This window comes from Tyto alba, unplaced genomic scaffold, assembly GCF_018691265.1.
Source record: "Tyto alba isolate M040663 unplaced genomic scaffold, T.alba_DEE_v4.0 Super-Scaffold_1000006, whole genome shotgun sequence".
In the NCBI taxonomy this organism is placed as follows: Eukaryota; Metazoa; Chordata; class Aves; order Strigiformes; family Tytonidae; genus Tyto; species Tyto alba.
In genome coordinates, this window is record NW_024881272.1 from 11,304,000 (window position 1) to 11,313,559 (window position 9,560).

Below are 9,560 nucleotides of genomic sequence, written 5' to 3' on the forward strand. Positions count from 1 at the left end.
AATCTCCTTTCAAACTCTAGCTATAATCTAACTTTCTGACTAACTGGGTACAGTTATAGTGCCAGCAGCTAGAAATTCAAGTGCACAGTGATCTTCTGTCCTCACAATAAACTTGAAATCTCTCTGTTTTGGACCTTAGCCTGAAACATTCTGCATGACTTCTCTTCTCCTGACCTCAGCTGTCACAGTGGCACCCTGCACCACACAGGAAACCATCTTTGTTTTCCATCAGCCTCCATTTTAGTGTATCAGGAAGATGAAGAATATGTTTTAAAACATATGCATTGCTGCATGTGTTCTGTCTGTATTTCTACTATGCCATGTGTATGTATCACCATCTAGGAAATGGGTACAGACATTGTCTGAAGCTAGGGGAAAGGGGAGGTTTAAGAATTACATCTTTTTCAGAAAGAGACCATGCACAATACTGCTCAAATTGCCCACAGGGCAGCTTGAGATAGCTGAGGTATTTGGTATCCCAGTGCTGTATGTCAGCAACCTTCCTCCCACATCCTCAACAAAGCTCATACTTAGAAAATTATACAGCAAAAATGAATCTGCAGCTGACCATTTAATCCATTTAATGTTTTTTACTATGTCTGTCCTTTTACCTGATACTATGGTGAACAGAGGCAAACTTATGCACTGAAGTGGGAAGTGAGCGCTATGTTTAATAGAAGAGAAAAGAACTTCTACATACCACCAGGCACGTATTTTCTCTCTATTTGTTGGGGGAGAGGGTTTCCCCTCTTTTTTTTTTTTTTTTTTTTTTATTTTCTTCCCTTGAGCCCAGAAGTCAGTATGAGCAGCAACAGGCCTTCACAAATGTGCTAAGGAAGTACTTTTTGGGTCAGCTTCCCAAGTGCTTTATCTTTTGCTGACAAATTGGTGCCAGGGCCAGAATATAATGAAGTCTTCAGAGAAAATTTTGCAGCAAATCAGGGAATCTGAGAGGTATGGACCTGCAGTAAAACCAGTGTAACAAATGATTTATCTACTTTTATTCGTCTTCTGAAAGGCTGAAAGCTCAGCTTTGTGGCAAGCTATAATGCCACCTTCTTAGCTGCACCCACATTATTATTATTCAGGTTTCCTGACATTCCAAAAAAAGAGGCCATGGCAATAACTTGGGAGTAATTTGCAGTTTATGTCCCACTGATATCTTCAGTCCTGAAAGATTCTTGAGCACGCCTGAAGAAATTTACCCGAACAGTAAGGCAGGGGAGGTCAAGATGGTATGCCAGTGATTCTGTTTCCTTTTGCACTGTGGAGCTGGATTTGTGTCAGCAAGTAAGTGCTGCTTCTTTTCCAGGAGGACAGTAACAAAGTTTGCTTCCCTGTCTGTCAAAGAAACTCAGGAGATGCCATGCCTTCCTGAAACACATCATTTCTAGTGCCAGGCCGATGTTTCTGTCACCACAGAGGACTTCCAATGCTTAGGTAGGACCTTGTTTGGGATTGACTTGTTTACCACAAAACTGGTTTGCTTACCTAATTCAGATGTAGGAAGGATAGACAAATGGGCAGAACCTTAATGTGTTATAGAAGATCAGGACAATAGTGGTAGAAATAGAGTAATATAAGTAAGTGGCTTTTCTGAGCACCAGCAATGTAAATCGTGTCTTGATTCTGGAGAAAGTAACGTAAACTTGCCAAATTTGCCAAATTTGTTTTTTTCACTGAAAAAGATGTGGACAGAAATACTTTTCTCAGTTATATGAGCCAAGGTTTGTTTTTTGATTTATTTTTTTTTTCCATTTGAAAACAGATAAGCTTTTTATAGGAGTTGGTAGCATTACACTCTTGGTAGAAAAATACTCACTTCTCAAAAACCACACTTAGATCCCCACTGGCCATCTCAGCCCATAGACCACAAACCAAATGCACACGCAAAATTTCTTTCTCCCTGATAGACTAATATATATGAGGAAACAGAGGCACCGTTTGCTGTTGCTGAGCCAGGAGCTGGGGAGCACTGCCCTCGCAGCACCCCAGAAATCAGGCTGGCTGCTCTGGGTCTGAAGGTCAGACCTCAGCTGGCCAAAGTCAGCAGGAAGGTGTCAAGGGACTTGGGTCACACCCGAAGTGCAGATTCAGTTGTATGAAAATAAGCACTCACCTTTGGAAATTGATGCTGTGAACTGCATCAGTCTCACCAGCAGCAAAACAAGGTGATGGAGCCAGGCCTGGCTGGTGAGAAGACCCAAGTCCTACATGTAACTGTAGCTTTGTTACTGAAAAACTGTTATTTGGTCAGATGTGGAGGGAGGAGGGCTTAATTCCCTCTCATACCTCTTGCTTAAACTAACTTACATGGCTGCACAGTGGGTGTTCGGGAATCACCTTTACTAGATGTATTTTCTGTTTCAAAATTTCATGTTTTAATGAACAGTCAAGAAATCCAGATGTGCTCTGTTACAATTAGAACATTTTAAAGGGGCAGATATTCTGGTATACTCTCAGGTCAGGACATTTCTGTATCTTTTATATTGCTTCATTGTTTAATGTCAAGGAATTTGATTTTCTCAGCGACATTCGTTAATTTTTATGAAACATGTAATCTGATCCAAGTAGACACAAATATCCAGCATCAATTCCTTTCTTCTGATTCCTGTTCTGATTTTATACTTGTGCAATTAGATTTTTACATTAAACAGATTCCTTATTTGAAAGCTTACTTAGCCTTCAAATTTAGACTTGAAAAAACATAGGATGAATGAAATGAAATGTTTCTTTTGGATAGCACACTGACAAAGAAAAGGAAATCCCTTGCTGCAGGATATTGCAGTCATGGGTCATGAATGTTTAAGCAGGAGTTACTGCCATCCAGAGGAGAAAAGCCATAAACTGTCATATTTCATTATTTTTTTAAGCATAGAAAGGTAAACCTAAATAGTTTATTTCAAATTAAGGAATCAAAGCATAGAGAAATAATGTAGATGTACGCAGAGGTTTCTGTGGGTTTTTTATATGTAGGTAATTATGAAACAAAAGCAACACTAGAGAACCAGAGTGAAAATCAGATCCATAGAGGAAGAAGCACCAGGTTATAAACTGGATTTATTTTCCTCTCTGCAGTTTGAGACACTTAAGGAAGAGGTTTTAGAAATGCCTGTGCTAGGTTCCAAGCTTTGGACCTGACCCCCAAAGCAGGCAGATGTCTGACCTTTGAGGCCCTTGCCCCAGGCCTCTGGCGGGGTGCAGGCGGAGGGTGCCCCTTGTCACAGGGAGCTGGGAAGGTGTCAGGCAGGTCTCGGGCGTCCCCCCGCCATCCCTGTGGGGGCACCGGGCAGTGGGGGCACCTGCGCGGGGCAGCGATGTCGGGAGACCGGGCGGTGCTGGGGGCTGAGGGTATTTTTTGCAACTGCTGATAATCCAGCCAACAAAAAACCTCTGGGTGCCCTACTGCAAACAGAAGGCCCCTCTTTCTTCAATATGTCTTTACCCCCAGAATGCCAAAGCCTCGGTAGGAAACAAAGGAATAGGTGATCTCGGGGAATATAAAAGGAAGAGAGAGGAGGGGAAGTTGTTCGTGTCTTCTGCCTGATGTGTCCCTGAAAAAGAATAAAAGTTCTCAGCTGAAGGGGAAAATTAGAGGGGAAAAAAGTAAACTATTGAAATCTAATGCCTTTTTTGGACAGTCCATTTTCAGTCACAAACATGGACAAAATTCAAGAATGGCAATTCATTTTATGCACAAAAAAAAAAAAAAAAAAAGCTGACACCGATTATCCTCCCAAGAACGGTCTTTCTAAATAGTGCTTTATCTAAATTGTGCCTAAAGACCCTCCTCCATCGCTGCCTCCCCGCCCTTTTCCCTTCGCCAGAACTGAGTTTCCGGGTGCTCGCGTTTCCGCCGGGGCGCAGCCCGGGGGGACCAACCCCAGCGCGCCGCGGGGGCGCCACGCGCGTTCCCGCGCTCTCGGCCGCCGCCGCCGCGGCCGGCGCCGCACGAGCTGCTGCCCGCGAGGCCCGGGGCGCGCGCGGCGGCGCCAGGCCCGGCCGGCAGCGCCCCCTGCTGGGCGCGGCGCGCGGCGCGCGGGGGGTGTCACGTCACAGCCGCGAGGTGCGCGCGGGGGGCGGAGCGCCCGGCACCGGCCGTGCCCCCGGGCGGCGGGGCAGCGCCCGGCCCTCGGGGAGGTCGGCGGTGGGAAGGTGGGACTTTCCGGAGGGGAAGTTTCCCGACCGGAGGATAATTCTCCTGAATTTCAGACCATCTGTAGCGACACCTACTTAACCTTCCCCGTCAGAGGTCACCCACGGGTGTGCCGAGCGTTCAGCCCGGGAAGCGGAGCGGAGCCCAAATCCTCTGTGAGTGCAGCCGCGTATTATCGGCTGTCAGGGGCGTGCTCGTGCTCCGTACACAGACACAGCACCAAACCAGGTTGAGTGCATTAATTAATTCTTTCCTAAAGGGTCGCTAATTAAGGGAGGAATTTCCGGAAGGACCCCAGCCTGAGACCAGTGATACGCCTGCCCTAGCCTCAGATTTATTTGTTGAGGTAGGAGAGAGGTCAAAAGCACTGAGCCTTCCACCTCGGTAAGTTATGTGCCTGATGACCTGCTGCGGGAATAACTATTGATCTCTGCTGAGAGCTCCTGCTGAGGGACTCCTAGGTATCGATAGTCCTGGAACCCGATTTGAATACAAGGAGTGCCAAAGACAACCAAACAAATATCTCTGCTTGCTGTCTGCAAACTTTCCTTCTGACAAAATACTTATGTTGTGATTGTTTCCAATGACGTTGAAAAAAATCCGAAGTTTTATTAGTTTACAGCCATGCAAAATAATGTTCTCCTTCAAAATAATGTTTTAGGGTTTTTTTAAACAGGTTATTTTGCCTTCTCCTGTATAATGCTGAAACTTAAGGAGGAGTGGGAACCTCTCTGTTACTATATAATTCTTGTCAATAGTGTATATCATAGTCCATTAAAAAGTCCAGCAGAATACCCTATTGATTTCACTCAACTACCCACCACACAGAAATTTAATGAAGTTGGTAGTGAGACAGGACAAGCTCCATGTTTTTTGCCACTGTACCAGATACCTTCAGTATAGCATTTGTGTCATCTCGAGGTCTATCACAAGATGATCTATTTCAATAGCATGTGAGGAGCAATTGTTCTTACAGGCAATAGAAAACCCTAAAACAGCAGCATCCAAGAAAAGCAGAGCAGAAATCACTAGCTACTGTTTCCAATTAGAAAAAAAAAAGCATCAGGAAGAGCCACATTTTACAGAGCCAAAATGATGTTCTATTTCATATGGTCTATTTTTTTAAATATTATAATCCAAATAATAATAAACTTAATTTAGAAATCTGCATTAAAGCTTGGAATATGCACTGTTGAGATGTAAGGAGGTGAATGGTCCAGTACCCAGAACACTGGACATAGTTTTCCACCACATTTATCCAACCAAATCCATGTAAACTTTGAACAAGTTTGGCAAGAGCCACAGTGGTTTGTTTTTACAGCCATATGAAGGGGGAAAGTCCCCTGTGTATTGGGTATCCCTTGAAATGGCCAAAATCATTGTGGTAAAAATGTGTTTATATATTTTAAGACAATCATGAATTGAGAAAATTCTTTGAAGGCAATTTATGGTAATAATTTCATGCCTGTTTCTTAAGTTGACTAGTGTACATAGCTGCCTAAATGGGCAAGTGCCAAGGTAAACAGTCGGTATTAGGTGCTGCCAAATGAAATCATCACCCATTTTAGTGCCCCTTACCACAGCATGCTCCTCACTGGCAGCCTTCAGAGCATAAACAAACTGATGAATCATCTTACTAGCTCAGAGGGTGACAGTGAAATTAAATTCCTTCTCTTCCCAATGCAACAGTTCAGTCATTTGAGACAGGAAATCACTTTGTGTTGGGAAGTAGTACTGGGTAAATCTCAACCAGTTTCCAGAACGGTGAAAGGCTCAGGTTGCAGCAGGAACGATGTGATTACGATGGGCAGGAAGCAGAACAGGACAAGCTCCAGCAAAAACTCCATAGAATGCAATAGCGAATATTATTCTTGATGTAGAGCTTTAATAGGTGGCTCAAAAAAATGTACCATGATTAATTCTACAAATACATTAAGCTCCTAGAGCTGTTTCTACAGAATTCTATTCAATATGGTAGGATTTTCTATAGAAACTCCTCTGCACCCTGCATCAATCACCCTGAGCCCAGTTCTACAGAAGTATCTTCACAAATAATGATGTAAAGTAGGAGACACAGAGAAGTAAATGGGGAAGTATGAAAAGACATTGTTCTTTTTCTCTCCCACTTCTAGTCAGCTGCGGTATCTCACTATCACTGAAAGCTGGCAGAGGGATCAGTGACAAGTTGCCACAAGATAAGGAAGGCACTGACTGCTCAGTAGTGCTTTGAGAAGTATCTCCTGTGGAGGATCTGCACCAAAGCTGGTTTTGATTCCTCTTTATCAAGGCAGAGGCTAAACTTTGGAATGGTGTCAAGTCTATTTTTATGATACTAAGATCTCCCTGGGAATTTATGAGACTCTCTCTTTGGATTTAATTTCTCCTTTCAGGAGGTGTGGGTTATAGATCAGTCATTTTAAGCCAGCTGACCTCAGTCACCTTCAGTGACAGGTAAACTCAAAGTGAAAGGATCCCCAGGGTCACTGGTTTCTGCTAAAGGATAAGTGTGTGCTATCAGGATACTCAAATAATAAGAGAAATGTGATGCAAAGTGGGGGCACTTGCTTGGAGCAGTGCTGCAGACACAAAACACTAAACTAATGTAAGAACTATTGACATTTAATTTAAGAATTATTAATTCTTCCAAAATGATCCAGATATAAATGGAATTAAATTCAGTAGTGAATCCCACTTTATATGATGATACAAGGGACTAATAGCAATTACCTGTTGAATGACAGTGGAGCTGAGCAGTAACTGAGGCATTTACGTTACTCAGAGCAGACTTCAAAGATTGCCTGAAAAGATGCAGCCTGTTGTACAGTTTACTATAATCTACCTGTAAATCTTCACAATTTTCATGGCTCTTTTACATGCAAAAAGTTCAATTTTAAGCTGAAATGCTAGCCTCAGGGTGGGCTCATTAAATTCCCTAAAGCAGTCAAGGGTGAAAAAGCTACTTGTAGAGCCCTCCCACAGCTCACCAATTCACCTGCAGCTTCCTTGCATGCCTGATGGGCAGAAGTGTTCCAGTGTTCTCAGTGTCTTTGCAAGGCTATTTGAAAGGCAGCAAAAATAGTCTGGAGATGCTGTGAAAGGCAGCAAACAATGCAGTCTGTTTCTGGACTGAGTTTTCTTACTAGTTTATGATTTTAAATCTCAAAGGCCCGCATTGCAATTTAAGAATTTGTAGTTATTTTGAACGAGGGAGAAATTAGGAGAAGATGATGAATTCTATTATAGGAGACTTATTTAATGCCATATTCAAACACTAGTGAGATATTTCATCTGAAGTCTTCATCTAGAGTAAAAATTACATGGTATCAGCTATCTGAAAGAAGTTAAAATGATGGAACATTTTCTTGGCTGTTAGACATCTGAGAAATCTAGGAGTGGACGATGCCAAACTATCTGCCGTATGTGCACTTCCTCTCGTCTTATTTTCCTGAATGAAATGTGGCTACCACAAAGGATATTTGCAATTGAGAAGGAGAGATCAACTAGATTTGGCTTTCCTAGATGTGGTTTATCTCTTAGCACGTGTTTTACAGTTTATATTGCAAATTTGAAGGAAAGTTTTTCTCATTAACAATTGTCACTTTACATTTTCAGCACAGAAAAACTAAGGACGTTGGGTAAGTTTCAAGCCACCATTTTAGAGTTTTAGGCAAGCACTCTCACTGGCTCGTTGGGTTTATACCACACGCACCCAGTATACTTACTGGACCATTTACGGATTTTACTTCTATTTAATCAATTCCTTAAACAAAAAGTAAATAAATAATGAAAATACATTTACATAAATAGTTACCCCAAAAAATATATATAGTACATACATAATTATATAATGTATATTTATAATTATATAGTGTATATTTATTGTAAGTATGTATATTTATATGTATATTTATATACACATATATAACTTTATAATATAATTATAAATAGTAAATACATAATTCCAACCTTTAAACAAATAAGACAAAAAATTGCACCTCAGTAAAATTTAATAACACTGTAAGGAAAAGATTTCTGATTTCTTTAGGTCAGTTTTAAAATCATAGATAATTTAGGCAAGAAGGAACCTCTGCAGGTCATTTTGTCCCCTTCTTAAAGCAGGTCTCATTACATCAGGTTGCTCGTGGCTGTGCCCAGTCAAGTTGAACCCTCCAAAGATGGAGATTCCCCAATCTCTGCTGAGTTCTGCAGTGCATTGGTAAGAAAAAAGTCCACATGCAGAATTATATTCCATTTTTCTGGATACAGTTTGAAATGTCCCACTTTCTATCAGCGGACTTTCTTCCTCACTAAACTTTCTGGATTGCATCTGTACTGTTCTGGAATCATATATCAGAACTTTGTACCTGGTGGTAGCTAACAGGTTCCAAGAGGTACTTCCTCCCTTCAGGCTTCTATGAGCCTACAGTGGTAATAGTTAAGTAGCTCAGAGGGCAAAAGGTAGCACAGTAAGCAAAATCTTTTAGTTACTCTGTGATTTACAGCTGGTTTGTTTCCTTGTTTACAAAACTAGTTGGGTTTTTTCCCAAGCTATTTTAAAGCTGTACTTCATTGCCTCTAAAAGGTTTTCTAGGTGCTTCATTTAACGTACAGCATTTTGGTTCCTTATCCAAAGTTTTAACTGTCTTTCATTTATGCTTCATATGAAAATATTGACAAAAGCCTTAGCCAGCATCAGAACCTTTGTGCTCAGCCCTGTACAAATGCATCAGGAGAATTTTTGCAACTCTGGCCATTAACCTCTCCTTATACTTCCCAAACTGCTTTTCCCTTCCTTGTGGGTCAGTTAGCTCTTTCTGCCCTACCCTGTCGTCATCCTTGGATCTGTCTGAGGGCAGTTGTGACAATTTCTGTGTGAGCAGGAGTAAGATCTCACTCCTTGTTTTCTCCTTACCTTTGAACACAATCCTCTTTTTATATCTAATATCATTTTTCTGATCAACAGTCTCTTTGAAATAGAAACACCATAATCAAGTTTCCAGACTTAATTCTCCTTTAGGCTTATTGGGGAGGTGATAAAAGTCTGTAAATTGTCATTTTCACCAGTATTTAAAGGGTCCCTTAAAAAGCATGCAGTGTTTTAACTCATCTTTTTGAAGAAACTCTGGAAACTCAGGAATCACAGCTAGAGCCACTGGTATCCCTTCCCAGTGTGCAAATCCCCCGTGAGTTCACAGACCTTGTGCTGACCTCACCTGACCTCTGCAGAACCGCGGGGCAGAGGTTTTGCCTCATCCCTCCTGACCAGCCCTATCTCCCTTCAACTTCTGCCCCATTTCTGTGCAGATCTCAGGTCGGGAGGGCCAGGAAAGCAGTTGTGATTACGTTGGTGGCAAAGCGCTGCTTCAAGAAACACGTTTCAGAGACGCAGTTGATCCCCACCGCT